This window comes from Gracilinanus agilis, chromosome 4 (genome assembly GCF_016433145.1).
Source record: "Gracilinanus agilis isolate LMUSP501 chromosome 4, AgileGrace, whole genome shotgun sequence".
In the NCBI taxonomy this organism is placed as follows: Eukaryota; Metazoa; Chordata; class Mammalia; order Didelphimorphia; family Didelphidae; genus Gracilinanus; species Gracilinanus agilis.
The window spans coordinates 83156415-83177607 of NC_058133.1; positions in this window are offsets into that span (position 1 = coordinate 83156415).

Below are 21193 nucleotides of genomic sequence, written 5' to 3' on the forward strand. Positions count from 1 at the left end.
CCCCAATTCTGAAGTTCTGGCATCTAACACACATATATATGAGCTGACCTGTATTTTCCAATTTCCATTTTAGGTATCTACTTTGGCATGTTGCTCCCATTCCCTTCAACTAATTCATTTGATTCTTGGCATGAATTCCAGTCAATCACTACATCAATACGTACCTAATATCTAAGGGGGGAGGGGGAAGGAGAGGAGGGAAAGAACAAGAATCATGTAACCATGGAAAAATATTCTTAATTAATTAATTAATTAGTTATGAGTGCTTAATATATGTAGCACTGGAGATATTAAAAAAGGCAAAAAGTAATCCCTGCTATTAAGGGATGTATAAACTTGTAGTTTATACATTCTTGTTCTGACACTTAAGATTTCTCTGCGTTACAACACACTGGCATGTTCTAACTGCCCATATTTTGACAATTGATTCTTGCCTGATGAACACTAGCATCTCTCAGAACAATGATCTGCCCAAAATTCTCTTCTCCTATTTATCTTCTTGAAGATTTCCATTAGTTGATCTTTGACTTTCTCCCCTTCTATATCAGGTCTATTAGAGTGTATATGGAGCTGTCAGGGAGGGCGAGTCCTTCTGCTATGAAGGTTTTCTGAGCTCTTGTCAGGGCTGGTCATGTACCTTTAGTGTCTAACTTTCACCCAACTCTCTCCTCTGTGGCTCTGGGAAGCTGTAGCATGAGCAGCAGCCATATCCTGGTTAAACTGTCTCTGCAGACAGGCCAAACAGAACTGTCAGTGAATTAGGGAGGTGTCCACCCAGAGCATGTGAAAAGTTTCTCAGGTGGAATGGGCAGATGAGAAGAATTCATTCCAGTGGCTATGAGGTTGACTGAAGCTGGTTCTGTGGATTACTTAGGCTTGGTCAGACATCAAAGATGTCAAGTTCATTCACTGCATCCTGGGTCATCCCCAATCATATTGATTTTTGGCTCACCACTGGACTTTGATAACTCTAGAAGAGAGAGTGAGGTTGATAACTTTGTGCCATTCTGCCTCATTTAAATCCAATTCACACACAAGTCAACATGATAGCATTAATCTCTGAAAAACAAAAAATAAACAATAACAATAATTCCATTAGAGGTTGGTTATTGTCTTTTGTAGAAGAAAAGGTCTAAAATGATATCACTGTGTTGTAGTCAGTGTACAGTATGGCCAATTGTGGCTAATCAGAGCAATACCTGAAAGTTTCTACCACAGAAGGAGCACAAATAACTCATGTGAACATTTGAGATAGAGATGTTTCTAAATTTGCACACTTCACATTTCTTTTGAGATACTACAATTCTCCTTTATTCATAGAGCCTAGTGCCATCTTGGATATAGACACACCAAGCTGAATGGTTTTGTGCCAATGTTTCCCATATTTCACAACTGATACCAAAGTTGCTCAGAGGGAACTTTAAAGTGTCCTCATATCACTTCTTTGGGCTACTGTGCAAGTGCTTGCCTTGTGTAAGTTCTCTATAAAATAATATTTTAGGCAAACATACATTTAATATTCTAATAACATGGCCAACCCACTGGAGTTGTGCTTCCTGCAGTAGAATTTAAATACTTGGCAGTTCAGTTTGAGAAAGACTTTGATGTCTGCTACTTTATCCTGTCAGGTCATCTTCAGAATCTTCCTAATTCAAATGGAAATAATTCAGTTTCCTGGCATGGCCCTAGTATACTGTCCAGGTTTCACAGGCATATGACAGACAATGAGGTCAGCACAATGGCTCTGTAGATCTTCAATTTGGTAGACAGCTTAATTCCTCTTCTCTCCCACGCTTTTCTTTGGCGCACCCTTAACACTGAGCTAGCTCTGGCAATCAGTACATCATCTTCATCATCTACATATTCATCCCTGGAAAGTATACTGCCAAAAAAAAAAAAAAAAAGAAAGAAGAGAAAATACACTGCCACGGTAAGTGATCTTATCCACAGCATCCAAATTTCTTCATTTGCTGTAATCAGTGGTTCCATGGATGAATGGCACAGTGCTGGCTGGTGGAGAACCTCTGTTTTCTTGGGGTTAATTATCATGTCAAAATGAGCACAAGCATCTCCATCAGAAGTTAGGGAGGAGGAGACAGAAGCATCATCAAAAGCTTTTGATAAATTTTGGCCATGAGGAAGTGTGTCTATGGTTGCTTCTTCTGCATGTTCTATCAACCACTTCATGGCCAGTATTACTGACATAAGATTGAGATAAAGTGCTTTTGCATCTCTATTCTCAGTGTAATCCTTTTCTGAAGGTTGTCTTCTAGCAACTTCAGACACTTGGTTGTTGTCATCATCCCCATCCAACATTGTATTGGCCTTTTAAAATAATTTGACTGCATCTAGATTCAAGGTCAACAATCTTTAAACTATCTCTATAAGCCAAACCAAGACCTCCTGGGTTTCTATCTGAAAATCTTTATTGCTGTGATGTGTCTACATAGAAAGTAAGACAGAATATTGGCTATAGCTTTGAGAATAGCATTTTTCTCTGGAGCTTTCTATTCTTGCTTTTACTTTTCCTCATCTGAGGCATCACCCATCTTAGGAGGAGGACCTTGTTTGTATGTTTTATACCAATCTTCATCTTCATCTTGAATATTCTCTTCTAAGATAATTTTGCAACCTGTCAGGACCCTCTCTGAAGCAGTTTATATATTAATTTATGATGTATTATAAGATATTTAGTTACCAATTGTTAGCCAGCATTTATGCAGGAATTTAAAGTTTGCAAAGTGTTTTACAAATTGTACTTAATTTTATCCTCACAGCATCCTTAAGAAGGAGGTACTATCATTATTCCCATTTTACAGATGAAAAAATTGTGGCAATAGAGAGGTTAAGTGACTTGCTTAGTTCACAGAGGTAGGGTGGATTAAAACTCAGATATTACTGACTCTTGGTTCATTGCTATGTGCCACTTAGATTCCTAGGCACTCAGAAGGGAGATGGAGTTTTGCATGTAATACAGAAATGACGGGATTGGTATTATCTGTGAATTTATGCAAAAAAGAAAGAAATATCCATTCCTGGATGTACTATATATTTGTTTTTATCAAGGCAAGCATCCCGTATTTGCTAAGGAAAATGCCCATTTTAACGTAAGAGCTGAAAAAAGAAAACTATAGGAAAGTCCAAATAGCAGTTCTCATTTCATATAAATTCATAAAGAGTTGTTAGAAAGTGATATTTTTTGGAAAGTATTTGGCAGTAACAAAACAATATTTGAAAACAGACAGTTAAGTCATTGTGAGGATTCCTTACTCTTTCAAATTCCAAATGCATTAGAGAAACCCATCATCCAAAACAAAGTTTTCAGTAAGAGCCACCCAGTTCCACAATTCTTCATCATCTGTCTCCTAGTCAAACTTCATTTGAAATTGCTTTTTCCCTCAGGCTAAGAAGATCATTTGGACTCAAGTATTTACATGTACAATCCTAGTGAAAACACCGTACTTCTGATGAAATGTATATTTAGGAACACACATTTTGAAAGGTCTTATTCATGCACTAAGGGGAAATATTTTTTAGGTTAAATGAGGAAGTATGAGAAATGAGCAGGTGATGAAAGAAATTGGTATGTATTCACACACATATATGTATATAGGCAAATGTGTGGATGCATATTTTCTGTTAACGCCACCCAGCTGTCTTGTAATTTTTCACTTATGCACCCCACCCCACCTCCAAATCTTCCTTACTATCAACAAAAAGAAAAAAAAACTGAAGAGAAAGAATGATCCATTTGATTGGAACGAGAATTTCCTGGAGAAGGACTGTCTAATAAGAATGAATGGCTTGTTATATGAGATCACATCCCACTGTGCCCAGCTAAACCTTGCCACTCCTTTGCTATATGCTAAATTGTAAGTTTCACGTGAAACTCTAATATCTTCTCCCAATTGGTTCATTTATACCTGTATGGATTCAACCTTAAAGATAGATGCAATAGGGTTGGCTCTTAGTTCAGTGTTATCTGGTTCACTATCCTCATATGTCAATAAGGAGACTGAGGTCCAGAGGTGTTCAGTGACTTGTCCATCATCACACAGATAATCAGCCAACAAACACTGTCATCACCTCCTCTGGGTCAGATAACAAGGTCAGATACAGGGATCCAAAGACAAAGATGCAGCATCTTATCCTCGAGAAGCATATAGACTCTCTCTCTCTCTTTTAAAAAACCCTTATCTTCCATTTTAGGATCAGTACTTAGTATTGGTTATGAGGTAGAAGATTGGTGAGTACTGGGCAACTGGGATTAAGTGATTTGCCCAGGGCTACACAACTAGAAAGTATCTGAGACCATATTTGAACTCAGGACCTCCATCTCTAGGCATGGCTCTCTATCCACTGAGCAACCTAGCTGTCCCAAGAAGCTTATAGTTCCTTGAGAGAAAACAATGTGAAAATAAATAGACAAATACAAAATAAATTATTTTGAAGAGAAGAAACTTGCAGTTGTGGGGAATCACAAAAGCCTCATGGAGAAAGTGATGTTTCAAGGGCACTTTGAAGGTCATAAGGGATTCTAAGAGGGGGAAGTAACGAGAGTACCCTCTAAGTGTGGTGATACAAAGGCACAGAGAGTGGAGATGGACAGTTGAGTGTGAAGAAAAGCAAGAAGGCAGTTTGCTTAAAGGGTAGTAATGTCTAATAAGGATGAAAAAGTACAAAGTAGCAGATCAGGGATTTGAAACCAGGTCTTCCTGTTCCAAATCCACTGTATCACATAGTCCAGGGGTTGGCAACGTATGGCTCTTGAGCCATATCTGGCTCCACCTCCCTAACCTACAAGTGGGGGCAGAGCCCCAGGATGTGCCCCAAGGGGCCCTTCAGCCCCCACCCCATATTCCAGCGCCTTCCACCTCCAACCTCCTCCTTCCACAGGCTTTTATGGCTCTCAGGGCCAAAAAGGTTGCCGACCATTGACATAGTCTTTTGGTCAGTTAATTGGTCAAAAAACACTTATTAAGGGTTTCTTATATAACTATTGAAGCTACAAAGAAAGACAAAAACAGTGTTTGCCCTTGGGGAACTTAGGTTTTAATTGTAGAGAGAGCATGTATATAAATAGAAATGATGAAGATAAATTCAGAGAAGACGGAAGGTCATCTCAGAGGGAAAGGCAGTAGCAGCTGGAGGGAATGGGAAAGAACACCTGTGGAATGTAGGATTTAAACTGAATTTTAAAGGAATGATGAGAAATCAAGAGGCAGAGCATCATGGGCACAGGAAATTGTCAGTGCCAAAGCAAAAAGATGGAAGATAAGCATTGTGTTGGAGGAAGCACAAGAAGGCCTTTGTAGTAGTATTGTAGAATTATAATAAATAAATAAATGAGAACAAAATGTAAGAACAAGCAGGAAGAGACCAGGTTGTAAAGTGCTTCAAATGCTGAATAGAGGTCTTTCTACTTAATCCTAGAAGTAATTAGGAGCTACTGGAGTTTACTGAATAGTGGAGTGATGTGATCAGACCTCACCTTAAAAAAATCATTAGTAGCTGATTGGAGCATGTAGGACAGTTGGAAGGACTTTACAATTGTCCAGCTGAGAGGTCATGAGATCTTGAACTGGTTGGTGACTGTGAATTTAGTTAAGGGACAGGAAAATTACTTGGAAAGAGTAGAATTATTGCTGGTTGTAGAGACACCAACATTAAGATTAGATAATGTAAATTTATAATGGATAGTTTTGTGATGTGCTCTATTTCTTAATGAACAGGAATAGTATTAAAGGAAGTGTGGGAGTAATCTAGGGTCAGGGTTTGGCAAGGCATAGTTAGCTATCATAAACATTTAACAATAGCCTGTACCCCTTACTTTGGTACCCCAAGATTTTGGTTTTTAAAAGAGTGAGTTTTGTTAGTAAATATGAAGTTACTACTTACTCTACCTTCTGAATGGTTTAAGTTGCAAAATTTACCCCACTCTCTGATTGAATTAAGATAGTGGGTAAAGGAAAGAGAGTGGGCATAAGAAAGGAGTGACCATGCACACTCTGCAGCCATTCCATAGATCTCTTGACTCGTGGCATCTGGAAGAATTGCTTCTTGTCCAGAGTGAGGTTGGACTTCTCCTATTAAAGGGCCTTAGAAAAGGATGTCACTAAGAGCATAAATTGAAAGGGGTGAGGAGAGTAATGAATTTTATTCTGAATGTATTGAATTTGAGGTGTCTATGGAACACCCAGTTAGAAATTTCCATTACAGTTTGTGTTGGGGGTTAAGAGTTCAGAAGAGATATTAGGACTACATAGGTTTGGAAATTATTTTAATATAGATGATGGTTTAACACAGGTGAAATGATCAGATCATTAAGAAAGGATCTGAAGGGAAAAGAGAAGAGGACCTTGGACACAGTTCTGGGATATACCCACTTATAGGGGATGGACCATGGATGATGATCTTGCAAAGGGTCTTGAGGAATAGCCCAAAAAAGTAAAAGAATTAGAAGACGACAATGTCATGAAAACCTAGGGAGGTGGATGTGTCTAGGATTAGAATATAGTCATCATTGTTAAGTGCAACAGAAAGTTCAAGGAGAAGGAGAATGAAAGAAGATGCCATCAGATTTGATAATTAGGAGATCTTGGAAAGGACAATTTCAGTTGCATTGAGATCTTCATCTAGACCTCTGGTATTTAATTTGATAATTGTTGTTCATTTTCTGCAACACTAACAAAAAGAAATATAATGATTAATATAAGAAGAAAGATGTTGTTTTAGAAAGACTACCACTGGAAACTTGATGTCAGTTCTGGATGCCTTTTAGAGCTCTTATCAATTGCAAATTATGTTGACAACTCTTTTTTTCCTTATTTTCTTATTTGTTTAATCGACAAATATTTATTATGAGTTACATACTCAAAACACTTATTATATAGAATTTTAAATGTTTTCAAATATATTTTACATATATCATCACCTCTTTTTCTTTTCATTCTTTTTTTTTTTTAAAACCCTTGTACTTCGGTGTATTGTCTCATAGGTGGAAGATTGGTAAGGGTGGGCAATGGGGGTCAAGTGACTTGCCCAGGGTCACGCAGCTGGGATGTGGCTGAGGCCGGGTTTGAACCTATTACCTCCTGTCTCTAGGCCTGACTCTCACTCCACTGAGCTACCCAGCTGCCCCTCATCACCTCTTTTTATCCAATAATTCTTTCATCAAAAGGCCAGTGATAGAGTAGAATCTTCATTTTATAGATTTTAAAGTAATAATGCTAGTTGGCAATTACGATTTGCAATGTGTTTTACACAGATTATCTCACTTGATTCTTCCAACAGATTTGAGAAATTGTTGTTATTATTTTTACAGATAAGGAAATGGAGGTTGACAGGCAAATATGTGGTCATACCTACTACTTGTCTGATAATTCCTTTTCATTCTTTGTTGGATAATTATTCTTGTGTCTCCTAACTGTGGGTAAACCCCAAGGTCTGCCTTGGGCCATGGACTTGATTATTATCTGTTTGCAGAAGACTTTTATATTTATTTTTTCAGCTCTAGTATCCCTCATAAATCCCAGTTGTATATCACCAACTGCCTACCAGACATCTTGATCTAGATATCCCATAGGTATCTCAAAATAAGGTGGTGTGCTACAGTCAATAGGGTGATGGACACAGGAGATTTAGATGGGGGGGGGGGGAGAGAGAGAGAGAGAGAGAGAGAGAGGGAGTGGGGAGGAGAGAGAGAAGGAGAGAGATTTAGGTACCTGCTTGCTATTTAACCATTTGATGATCTCTATGAGCTCTTCTACCTCTAATCTATAAACTCATTATTTCCAAAACAGAATTCCACAGCTTTCCCCCCCAAACCTCTCCTCTTCTGAACTTCCCTTTTTCTTTCAAAAGTATTATTAACCTTCTTGTCTCTAGTCATCCAGGTTTGCAACTGCTCTGTGTCAAACTGATCTTCTCAAAGTTTTAATGATATTATTCACCTACTTAGAAACTCTGTGGCTTCCTATCTGGTATCAGGTACACATTGTTCTATCTGGTATTTAAGGCCCTTGACAATCTGGTCACAAACTACCCTTCTATTTGGTTTTATATTATTTCCCTTCATGCACACGATGGTCCTGCCATAGTTTAGTATTTTTAGTTTTCCTCATACAGGATACACCATTTCTGCACCTATGCTTTGTCCCTGTTTATCTCCTGTTTTTGGTATATACTCCATCTTCATCTCTCTTTTAGAATCTAAGTTCAAGGTTCAGCTCAAGTGAAAACTTATTGCATGAAGACTTCTGAACTTCTTAGCTTCTAGTGCCTTCCCCACAAAATCACCTCGTATCTATTTTATATCTCTTTTGTATAATCCTCCAAATAGATGTTGTCTCTAAGGCTAGAATAGAACCTCATCGAGGGCAGGGTCTATTTTTACTTTTGCCTATAGATCCTCGGTGTCTAGTGCTTTCAAACAACAAGTGTTTAAGCAGTTGCTATGTGTCAGGCACTCTGCTTGAGTCAGCTAGAGGTCCAAAAACAAGAGTGAAAACAGACCATATCCTGAAGAAGGGCTCCGTAGTATATGCTTAATAAATGCATGTTCCAGGCCTAGAGACAGGAGATTTTGGGTTCAAATTTGGCCTCAGATACTTCTTAATTGTGTGACGCTGGACGAGTCACTTAGGGTTGCCAAGTCTTTGCTACTCTTCTGCCTTGGAACTTGGAAAATAAGTGTGTGTTGCTTGTTTGAGTGATGGGACGATATAAAAAAGAAATGTCAAAGCTCAGTAAATCTCCAGAAAATGTCCTGTCTCCTGGCTTTCTCATGATAGAATATGATAGTGAACTTAGTTAGTCCCGATGGCAATATTAGATCTGTTGACTCTTTACTGGCTTCCAATGGATACAAATTGACGACCAGGAATGAACTCATTGTAATGTCTCTGTCTCAATGCCACGTTTTCGTTGTTATTGCACTGACTTAGGAGAATCTTGGTAGCAGTGATATCATTCCTACATCATCTCAGCTTCTAATGTCCTTCAGGTAGCCAGTTGATAATGTGGTAGTTCTTTTCCTTCTTTGAATTATTGCCAACTTAAATCATAGCCCACACAATACTATAAAACATAGCTCCTTTGAAACCACCCCGTGACCACCAACAGTCTTCATATGTTGCTTAATAAATAAATACCAAATGATGAAGTTAAAATTGGAACAGATTGCTGCCTGGTTGAGTATTTCTCTTTCATGCCTCATATTTACACGTCATTGTTTGGAGCCAGTGACTGCCACCATTTACAGTAGGTGCTTCCTAGTAAAATATAGAACCATGTAATCTAATCACACTGCTATAAAACATGAGTAATAGACAGTCTGGGCTTTAAAGAAAGCTTGAGTAGTGGTTTGGAGTAGTTAAAAATATACTTTCCCTTCTGGCATTCATAATAGTTATTATTTAAGCAAACATTTGCAAGTTACTCTATGCTTTGTCAGAGAAGCCAGAGTTTTATAGTCTAAGTTAGAGCTAGACATTCCTGGAAGAAGCTCAATATTCAGATTTGTTTCCAGGAAATCCTTGATACTCTTAAACATTAAATATGAAGGTACTTAAATGAAATAGGGAATCCTTAGACCTTTAGCCAACAGAATTGTGGATTTTCTCCTTCTTTGTGCTTAGGAAGCTGGGAGGAGGTTGTTACCACTTCCCCAATGATCAAAGCGGAAGCAACTGAAGATGAGTGAGGCAGGGTTAGATGTGATGATAGAAAGGTGAAAAGAAAGAAACAGAACGGGTTGGCTCTGATGGTGGAAGAGGGGAGGGACTAGGCGATGGATGATTTCTAGTGGCAGAAGGGAATATAAGAAGTAGTTGAAGTTCTGATGCTAACATATTGCGGCCAACTCTGGCTCTGACCATAGGTAATGCTTCAGCCAGCAATGACACAAATGGACTCAAAGGGAGGATGCATTTAGCCAGGGTCTGGCAAAGCCCCTGTCTCCCCTGAGGACATTACTTTTCTTCTAGAGTCTGACTGACTCAGAGATTTCCCACACAGACAAAACCATTGCCCTGACAGAGACAGTCTGCCCTCTTTCCTGCATCATTAAAGCTGGCACAACTTTGCTAGCCCCCCTCTCTGTGTCTTGAACGTAAGTCCAGAAAGCCCTGAATGGTCACCTGATTAAGAGAAACTAATAAACAGAAAACCTCTTATGGTTAAGTGACTTAGTCCCAGTGCTGATTTGTCAGTTCTTTTGGCTTCTTTCATTCTACCTGAGTTTGTTGACCATTGACCATTATCCATTATACAATTTCTATTATGTTTCAACTCAGCCTACCTGTTCAGCTGAGATATTCCAGCCACCCATTCTGTATTCCACAATGTCCGTTGATGCAACCTTTTCTTGTTTTCAGCTCAATTGTCCTGCTATTAACTCATGGATCTCCTTTCAAGTTCATGTTCAGGACCACTATAAGTAGTTATCTTTAATAAGTGAGGCAGGTTTAATGACCTACTGAGTTCTCTCATATCCTAATGGTTTAGCGGTTAGTGTAATGTATTCAGAGTCCAAGGAAGAGGTCTCAAATTCTGTGTCTATCCCTAGAATTGTAGAATTAGTACACCAACAGTTTTGGGTAACTGAGCCTCAGTTCCCTCACCTGTAAAATGGGGATAAGAATACCTGAAGTAATTCATTCATGGTATTTGCTATATCAAATAAAAAGGACACATAAAGTCTTCCACAAAGTAGTATTAAATGTGAACTATTATGATGACAATCCATTCTCATGGGTGGCCATGGGCAAAAATTTAATTACTTTATGGTCAACCTACTGGCAGTTAGCCCTTTCTAAGTTTTGCTAGGTTGGATATAATCAAATGAATGAATATATGCAGCTGTCCCTTATGTGTAAGTATCATTGTGTGGTTCAAAGAGACATACTAGATTTCTCTAGCCTCTTCTTCTACTCCTGTCTCTAAGGGAGATTGCGATGCCTGTTAAGAGGAGAAGCAGGACACTGGGATCAGAAACTTGATCATGTTGCTTGANATATATATATATATATATATATACATATATATATATACACACACACACACACATATGTGTGTATTTGAATGAATGTATATGAATATATCCCCAATAGATCAAGTACTCAAATGATGTTGATATCTAGAAGAGGTTCCCTATCATGTTGGTAGCTCTTGTGGAAGATTTATGAGAGGACACAAATAAAAGTCATATGAGATGAGAAGGGTTTGAGTGGGTTGAGAATCCATACAGTTGAAGAGAATACTCACATTAATGTTGTCTCAGATGCATCGAAATATCAAAGTAGCCATTCTCTATCCTTGATAGTTTGACATTATCCATCGCACTTCCCATGAAGATTGATCTGGTTAATCCAAACTCTGTGGTTAGAGGTTAATAGCATTAAGGAAAATGAAGAGATAAATTCCCAGTATTTTTGGCAGTTGGGGCAGGAAGGGGAATTTTTGTAACTTGTACCAATCTGAGAGATGACTGCAGGTAAAGGAAGCCATAAGGAAATGATGCCTATAAATTAGACTGTTTTCATTTTCCAAGAATTATTAAAAGATAAATCTATTTTTGTTGTACTTTCTTGAATTCCTAAACTACAAAGCTGTCTGGCTAAGCATAAATTGAATTTAGCATATGCAAAGCATGAAATCATGTGAAATGCCAAGTTGAAGAAGCAAACATCAAAATTAAGATATGCAGATGATACCATTCTGATGGCAGAGAGTAAAGAAGAATCAAGAAGCCTCTTGATGAGTGTAAAAGAGGACAGTGTAAAAGTTGGCTTGAAGTTTAACATAAAAGCACACAACTAAGATCTTGGCAAATGGTGCCTCATTTCCAGGCAAACACAGGTGGAAGAAATGGAAGCAGTATCAGATTTTATATTCTTGGGCTCAAAAATCACTATAGACAGCAAGTGCAGCCATGTTAAAAGATATTTGCTCCTGGGAAGGAAAACTGTGGCAAATCTGGACAGAATATTAAAAAGCAGAGGCATTACTTTGCTGACAAAGGAATATATAATCACAGCTATGGTTTTTCTAGTCGCAATGTCCGTGAGAGTTGGACTTTAAGAAAAGCTGAGCACTGAAGAATCAATGCTTTAGAATTGTGGTACTAGAGAAGACTTTTGAGAATTCCTTGGACAGCAAGGAGATCCATTCAGAGATTAGTAAAAGAAATTAATTGAGAGTATTCACTGGAAGGTCAAATACTGAAGCTGAAGCTTAAATACTTTGGCTGCCAAAGGAGAAAACAGGACTCAATGATTTTGGGAAAGATTGAAAGCAAAAGGAAAAGGAGGCAGCAGAGGTTAAGATGGATAGATAGTGTCATGGAAATAATTAACATGAAATTGGACAGACTTTGAGATGCAGTCGGAGGAGAGTATGGCCTGATGTACAGTGGTCCATAGGGTCACAGTGAGATCTGACTGAACAACTGAACAACAGGAGAAGCTGCAAATTTGAAAGTTAGTGCCATGTCATTTGTATGACTTCTAAATTTAAGTATAAGTAGAAGAGTCAGTGTGGCATAGTGCATTGTTGTTATTCATTCTTCATTTTTGAAACAGACCTTTGACATCATTATGGGTGAAATCTTGACTTGTGAATTGGATTTAAGTGAAACAAATTTGTGAAGAGTCATAAGCCTCGTTCTGTCTTCCCGATTCATCAAAGTCCAATATCAGGACAAAAGTTAAGGTGATTGGTGATGACCTGGGATGCAGTGGATGATTCTGGCTTCTTCAGCATCCGATCAGACTCTAATGCAATGGTTGGCAACCTTTTTGGCTGTGAGAGCCATAAACGCCTGCGGAAGGAGGAGGATAGAGGTGGAATGCGCTGGAATATGGGGTGGGGGCTGAAGGGCTCCCTGGGGCACATCCTGGGGCTCTGCCTGGACTGGCCGGTCGGGAGGTGGAGCCAGATATGGCTCGAGAGCCATACGTTGCAGACCCCTGCTCTAATGGCTCTATAAGAATTTCTTTAGCCACCTGCATCACTGTTGCAATAAGATCGTTCTCAAAGTGGATAAAATCAGGAAGACCTGAGTTCAATACTTACTTTTGAGTCACATATTTATTACATGACTTTATCTATCAGTTCCCCAGGCAATTCTCTGAAACTAAGTTGTAAAGATACTAGAGATCATCATCAGCAGAGGGAGTCTCCAGACTGGTGATTCCCCACGCTAAGGAAAATCCAAGTCTTGACGAAAGAAAACTCAATGAAACTCAAAGAACAGTTGATGTAGAAGTTTGACTAAGAAAGCTGGGATTCAGACTCTAGCTTTGTAACTTATTGGCTTTATAACCATATTTGCTTTTGTAATCATATTTGGGCCTCTATTTTCACTTCCTAAAAAAAGTTGGAGTAAATGATTTGTAAAGTCTCTTCCAGCTCTGAAATTTGTTTTGGTTTGTGAACATGTTATTTTCAAGATTCACATGACTTTTTCAAACATTCCTTCCTATTTTTTCACATTAATGTTTTCTTTCCTTTTTACCTACAGTGAAAGAAAAATATTTTTGAAAAAGTAGTTATGTCTTCCTTCTCTGACTCCATTGCTCATTCTCCTACATCACCAATAGTGTTTTTCATTGCTGATGAGATATTCATGTATAGAAGCACACATAAATAAATGTATGCATATAAATATACATATATCTATACATACACATATATGCATACATATATGTATGTGTGGGTATATATATATGGAGTATTCCTTTTGGCAGGATTTGACTAATTCAGTGATTCCCAAAATGGGCGCCACTGCCCCCTGGTGGGTGCTGCAGCGATCCAGGGAAAGCGGTAATGGCCGCAGGTGCATTTATCTTTCCTATTAATTGCTATTAAAATTAAAAAAATTAATTTCCAGGGGGCTAAGTAATATTTTTTTCTGGAAAGGGGGCGGTAGTCCAAAAAAGTTTGGGAACCACTGGACTAATTAAGTACAATTTAATAAACATACACTTTTTGTCAAGATTCTGGTGGGCCCTGAGAATAAAAAGAAAAAAAATATTTTTCCACCTATAATTAATTTACTTTATATTAATTTTTTTTGCCATACTCTTAGGAGAGAAAGTAGGAAAGAGATTTAATTTTAGAATAGAGAAATACTATCCCCAAAGAAAAAAAGAAAATCTTTTTTATATGATTTGATTGTAATTCTGCTAATTTTGCCACTTTGTCTTAGCAACTTTCTCATCCTGAAGTTGCTTTCGGTGCTTGTGGTCTCTGTGCACTGGAACATCTCACCACCACATTGGCTCCCTTCTTTAACTAAGAATTCAGCGTCTTCATTTTGGAAAGGGTCCCAGGCCAGCTGTCCTTTATTCCTCTTTGGATTCTGCTTATGATATTCCAGACATCACCACCATACTTCATTTTTAAAAATGTCTAAGGTGATACAAGTAAAGAACGACGAAACCAGAATTTGCATCCATGTCTTCTCACTCTAAAAATTCAGCAAAATTCCATGCAGTTTCTAATTTCGTTGGAATAGCTGAGACTCCAGGGTATCCACTGGGTGTTAGAATTCACTAACTGATGAACCCAAGATTAGTCAACACTCCTGTTAGCTAGAGATAAGAATTTGAAAAAACATTTGAAAAAGTAAGTTGCTATTTATGAAGATGAAAAAGACTCAGCTGTGAAAAACTGCCAGCTTCAGAGGAAGTTTAATTTATGTTTCAAGCTTGACTAAAGCATTCCCCACCCTCTTCCAGTTCTCTCTCCACAAGGAGTTTTATATATATTCATTAAAAAATAATAAAATATAAAAATATAAAATATTTTCTTTTACTTTTACTTTTCATAACTCTAATCCCTAGTGAAAAGTTTAGACAAACTAAATATGAAAACAGGTGTTAATGTAAATAATATTGGATACATTTAATTTTCATTTAATTAAGGTGCTCACATCCAGTTCCACTGGAGGTCAAATGTATTTTTTAAAATAATTCATTGTAAACACCTTTTAAATCTGGGCACCCAAACAACAATTTTAGGGGGGAAAAGGCTGCTTTTCATTGTTACTTATAAAAGAAATATATCTTCAGCACAGTTCCTTATCCGTCCATGGCCTCCCTAACACATGGGCAGTGTTTATACTTGTGTTTATAACTACTTTTCCCTTTCTTGGGATTTTTCTATTATGTGGAAAACTCTTGGGATTTCCCAACCTTTGAGCCTTCAAATATCCCCGTTTTGTGTTTCTTGTAATTATAGTGTTGGGGCCAGCCTCACAATCCTTTTTCTGTAAATAATGCTTTAGAAAATACCTGGGAGGAGAAGCTGTCAGGGTCACTAACATTTTACTTTATGGCTAATGACTCACAAATGCCTTTGGAAAACCACTGAGTCCCTTTTGGTATCATGACTTTAAAACAATGACAAAATGGTGTCTATAGTTACTTGGTCTTGCTTTCCTGGCAAAAGGCCTCATCACTCCTTCTTTAAAAAAAAAAAAAAAAAGTTGATTCTAATTTTCCTGTGATGCTGCTGGCTTTGTATCAGCATGCTCTATAATATGACTTAATACATGATGAAAGGTATTGTATATTTAATTCTCTTTAACAATAGTCAACTTCATAATTAATCATTTTACGTGAAATTTTTAGCTTTATGGGGAAGATGCAGAGCAGGATTGGAAATCCCCGGAACTTCTAGTTAGTGGGGATTTCAACATATAAGACAGCCTCCTTCACTTTATTTCCTTTTTTTTTAAACAGTTGCTAAACAGGTAAATCAGAAGAATGCTGAAAAATTCATTTATCTAGACCTTATCCAAACATTCAGTAAGGTATTTTATACTATATTGGTGGGGAAATGGAGATATATGGACTCTGTGATATTACAATTAGATGGAATCATTCAATATCAGTATGGCAGTAAGTATTCAATGAAATGTCCCCCTTAGCCTTGTAGAATGGCCTGCATTTAGGAGGTTGGAAGTTTCATTTTACTAGAGATCTTCAAGCAAAGGCTGACTAATCACAAAAATAATAGAAGTTTCTACCCATTTCCATTTTGGTTAAAGAGTAATTTTTTTTCATAATTGGATAATTTTAAACTCACTTTCTTTTGCTAAAACAAAGTAATTTTATGTTTTTTTTAAACTTTAACCAAAAATTATTTAATTATTTAATTTAGAATATTTTTCCATGGTTACATGATTCATGTTCTTTCTCTCTCCTCCTCCCATCCCCCTCCCATAGCCAGCACGTAATGCTACTGGATTTTATATGTGTCATTGATCAAGACCTATTTCCATATTATTAATAGTTGCATTAGGGTGATCGTTTAGAGTCTACATCCTCAATCATATCTCCATCAAACCATATGATCAAGCAGTTGTTTTTCTTCTGTGTTTTTACTCCCACAGTTCTTTCTCTGGATGTGAATAGCGTTCTTTCTCATAAGTCCCTCAGAATTGTCCTGGATCATTGCATTGCAGCTAGTAGAGAAGCCCATTACTTTTGATTAAAAATAAAGTAGTTTTAAAACTGTGTTTTAAGTACCAAATTATCGTGTTCTTGGGACATAGGAAGATATTGCTTACCAATTTAAAAAATGTTTTTGTTCAAGTATGGGATAGAATAAATGACATTTCAGGTCCCATCTAGTTCTGTGATTCTGTGAATAAAGAAATGATGGACAAAAGATGAACTGACAGTGTCGAGTTGAAAGAAAGCTAGGGAAATGTTTATTCATTCATACACTGATCCCTGGATTCAGAAAATAAGAATCAAGTGTCTACTACATGCAAAAACTATACTAAATGTTATCATTGTCTGCATTAATAGAGAAGCTGCATGGTGGTACAGGGGACAGAATGTTGGAATGAGGAAAAAAGACCTGATTTTAAATACTACTTCAGGCACTTATAAGCACTAAGGTCTTAAGCAAGTAATAGACTCATGAGAATAAGTGATGACTTGGACAAACAGTGGGATATATACCCCAACAGAGAGCCCAGAACTCTGATCTCTACCCTTATATATAAAATTGCTGAGCAGATTCACAGGGACCAAGCAGGAGGGAGAGGATAACTTTCATGACAGTCATAGGATGGTTGGTTTGACAGTAATTTCTTTTGTTTCCTTTTTTTTTTAAGTGCAAATTTTCATTTTATTGAACATTCATTTTATTGCAACAATATACTCCAATTCTGGTTACTATAATAAAAGAAAAGGGAAAAACAAAAAGGAAACAAACATTTACTTTAAAAATATTTATGAAAAGACAAAATTAAAATTGAATTAATAGGCTGCCTACTCTCAATTACCTAGGTTTGACTTATTCCTTCTGTGTGTTATCTATGGAAAAATTTTAAACTTGGGCGAGTTTCTTGACCAAAGAGAACTGTAATTAGGAAAAGTTTGCTAACCTGGCATACATGAGTTGGATGAAGTTTGCTAAACTAATTATGATTAGGTCAGTTTTGCATCCATTGTTTAAATGCGGTTGAACAAGCCAGTTATTGGGTACTTAGGAACTTCCATCTCTATAAAGCAGGTCAATGTTCAGACTTGGAATGATTTCTCTCAGTTAGGGCTTAGCAATAAGCCATTCCTCACACCTGTAAAATGAAGAGTTTTGATGACATATAAAGTCCCTTGAAGCTCTAAAACTATAATCCTATAACCAACCCAGCAATCAAGTCTGATAGTGTATGCCATATTCTATACTTATTGTCCCCATATTTGTAAAGGAAGAAGGTGAGTGTATTTTCTCAAGGTTTTTCCAAGGTCAAGTTCTAGCCCCAGAAAAGGTTTATTATAATGATTGAACATATAGATTCATTTTTGGCTTTAGGTTCATTTTTTTTTGTTTTAATCATTCTGCTATAAGGATTTTAGCTGTGGGAAGGTTGCAGGAAATGTAGCTGCAAAGCCGTCATTAATTCTCTTCAAGTAATGAAAAAGCAGGATGTCGCTATTAATCTTTGTCTCCTGCTCTTCAAATGTTCTTGGAAAGACTTGTACTGGAGTCAAGAACAATCCTTTCTGAGTGCTAATTGGCCAGGACATATGCACCTGGCTCCCAGATAGACTTTTCCACACTTATAAGTGGTCTTTGACTTTTGGTAGGTGCTTGCTACTTAAGGAGAGAGCAAAGATAAACTAATTCTTGGGAGAAATTACTATTGTTTTATCATGGAGTAGGAACATTTGCAAAGTTGTAAGATGGGAAATCAAAAATAAAATCTGTTGAACTTCTGATAGGCAAAATTTATGAGATTATAAGCCACCATCTGTTAAAGGAATCTCTTTAACCTTTAAAACACAATGAATAAGTATTAGGGAAAACTCCATTTAATTCAGAAGTGTTTTTTTTTCCTGTTTAGACCATTGACTCTAAAGGCTTTATTTTTGAAAGAAAAGAGACTCTCAAAATGGGAGCTGAACTTGCAAAGGGTTAGTCATGAAGACAATTCCACTTTCAATTTGAAGATACTCAGTTATACATAAACTTTTGGTATATTCTGTGCTTTTCCCAAAAATTGGATGGAAAACACATTTAAAATATATATTAAAAATGATATTGAAATAATTTTAAAATATAAGAGTGAGATAATAAAGTTAATTATTATAACCATAATAATATTAGCTTGATACATCACAGTAATACATACATCAATGAGAGCTTCAATGTGATGTTGGTCATAGTAGTTAAAAATAAATCCCTAGAAAATGAGAGCCATCCAGGATAGTCGTCAGGATTTTACTTTTTCCTGGGTACGTAAAACATGTAAATAGATAAGTATATGGACAATTTGGGGGAAAGGACATAGAGGGCATTAAAACCTAGAGACTTTCCACAAGGGATGGTGTATCAAATGGACCTTGAGAGAAAGGGTTTTTAGAGCCAAAATGAAATAGAAAGTCTATTCTAGGCATGGAGCATATCCTGAGCATAGGCACAAAGACAGGAAACAGAGGCTGGAGTTCAAGGAACAACACATAGACCAGTTTCACTGGAAATAGAAAACTAGGCTAGAATGTAGAAGGATTGAAGTGCTGAGTTCCTGAATTTGTATTTTATCCAAGAGGCTTTCGGAGTCACTTGTTCTTGAGCAGGGAGTTGATAACAGTCTGGTGTGCTTTAGGAAGATTATTTTGGCAGCTGAACAGAGTAGACTGGAAGGCAGGATTCTAATGAGGAGGATGTTGGGAGAGTTTAAGTTTAGGTGAGAATTGATAGAGCTTGAAGTAGGCTAATAGTCATACAGGAGAGGAAAGATAGATAGAGGGATATTAAAGATGCTTCTCGGTAATCTTCAAAGAACAAAATATGCTAGATATGGTTAGTCTAGTGTAGGTATGGCACAATGAGTCAATTGCCACCCTTCTTTTTCGATCTTATTTTTCTATGAATATAGCTCTGGGTGAAACCTACTCATGCCTCTGTGTTGGTTCAAATTGAACTTTCAGTCAAATCCCTTATTAAATTCCTTATCTCTTTTTCATGCCAATTACTGTTGTCATTTCTCTCATATGCTGTACTTTCATAGTTGACCATTTAAGCCTAAATGTATGACTTAAGATTTATATCTCTGTCTCATTAAATTTTGACTCATGTTAGCCATTCAAGATCTTTCAGGGTCTTCAGGCTATTATCCAAGTAATGCAACTTGGGGTCCAAATTTTACTTTCTTGGAAGTATAATCATAACCTTTTAGCTAACCATTTGATATCTCTTATTTTTTCATGATATAACCGGATGTTTTTTGCTCCAGATGTTTTCGAGAATGGTTTTCATAAAATTCCCAGATTGCCTGTCCTCATTGATAATGTTGCACCCTACTTAAAAAGCTACACCCTTTGGGTCACTAGTAATTCTACTTCTTCTAAGAGAATATTGTTCAATGATTCACAGCCAGATGGTGGACTTACGGTTATCATGTAGCACTTCATTAAATATCCTTATAAAAACTCAATGAACTCTTTTGCTAGCATTTCTGAGACCCACATATTTAGTAAACACTTTCAGAAAAGGACCGGAAATTGTATTGCCATGACTTAGAACTTTGGCATTTAAAAATTCATAGCTTTTCTTCTTCTGATGACTACACGTCAAAGCTTGTCCTTTCATTAGAAATGCAGCATCTTTTTTTTTTTGGCTCTGTAAGTAAACTTGGGAGTGTTTAATGGTTAATCAGTTGTTCAGTTCTGGGAGAAGCCTCTATCTCTTATTAAGTATCTAATTCAACATGCCCAATCCCCTCTGGCCCAATGGCTAGAGTTTACCTAATCAGATCAAGCTTGGGGTGCTTCTTAGCATACATTCCCATCTCTACCCATCCTGTGACTTAATTTGTCCTTCTAGCCTCTTGTTTTTCAATCTTTCCCCTCCCACCTGTGAAGATGAAGATAAACCAGTATAATTGTCAATACTTAGCAACTTAGCTTGCTAATTCAGCTGTTTCTCCAAGGAGACATCTTAAATGTGTTAGTTTTTTCATTTGAATCACTTTTTGCACATAGTACAACAGTTTAAAAATAAATATATGTTGTTAATTCTTTGTGGAGTGGGGTTTACAAGGAAAATCATCAATTTTTCATTCTGTTAAGCTGATAGTCCAGATATCAATTTTTTTACCTTTAACCCTGCTTAATAAGGAAAATCATAAAAATTTAAGAGATATGAGCAATTTAATGAGTAGTATAAAGTAATAACAATACTGAAAATATCTTTATGGAGATCATTTTTGGCTTAAACCAAAAAATATTTATTAGGTATTTATTAGGCAAGGAACTGTGTTAGCTTCTGAATAATTCTGCTCTGAAGAGAAGAGATTCTTCTCTGGTTTTTAACAAGTTAATGCAAACACTTAAGAATATGAGTTTTTATAAAATACTTTTCCTCCTGTGATTTTCAAACTGCTCGTGGGTGTTATGATGTAGTGAAGAGGGCACAGAAAACCTAAAACATTTAGGATTTTTGACAGTTATTTTAACTTCTCAGAGTCTCATTTTCACATTAGAAAGAGGGCATAAAAATACTTGTATGAACCTTCCCCCAGTTGAGGAACCTTAGAGCTCATGAAATCCAAGACCTCCTCTCTCTCTCTCCTCTGTCCTCTGTCCTTCCCCTCTCTCTCTCTCTCTCTCTCTTTCTCTCTCTCTCTCTCTCTCTCTCTCTCTCTCTCTCTCTCTCTCTCTCTCTCTCTCTC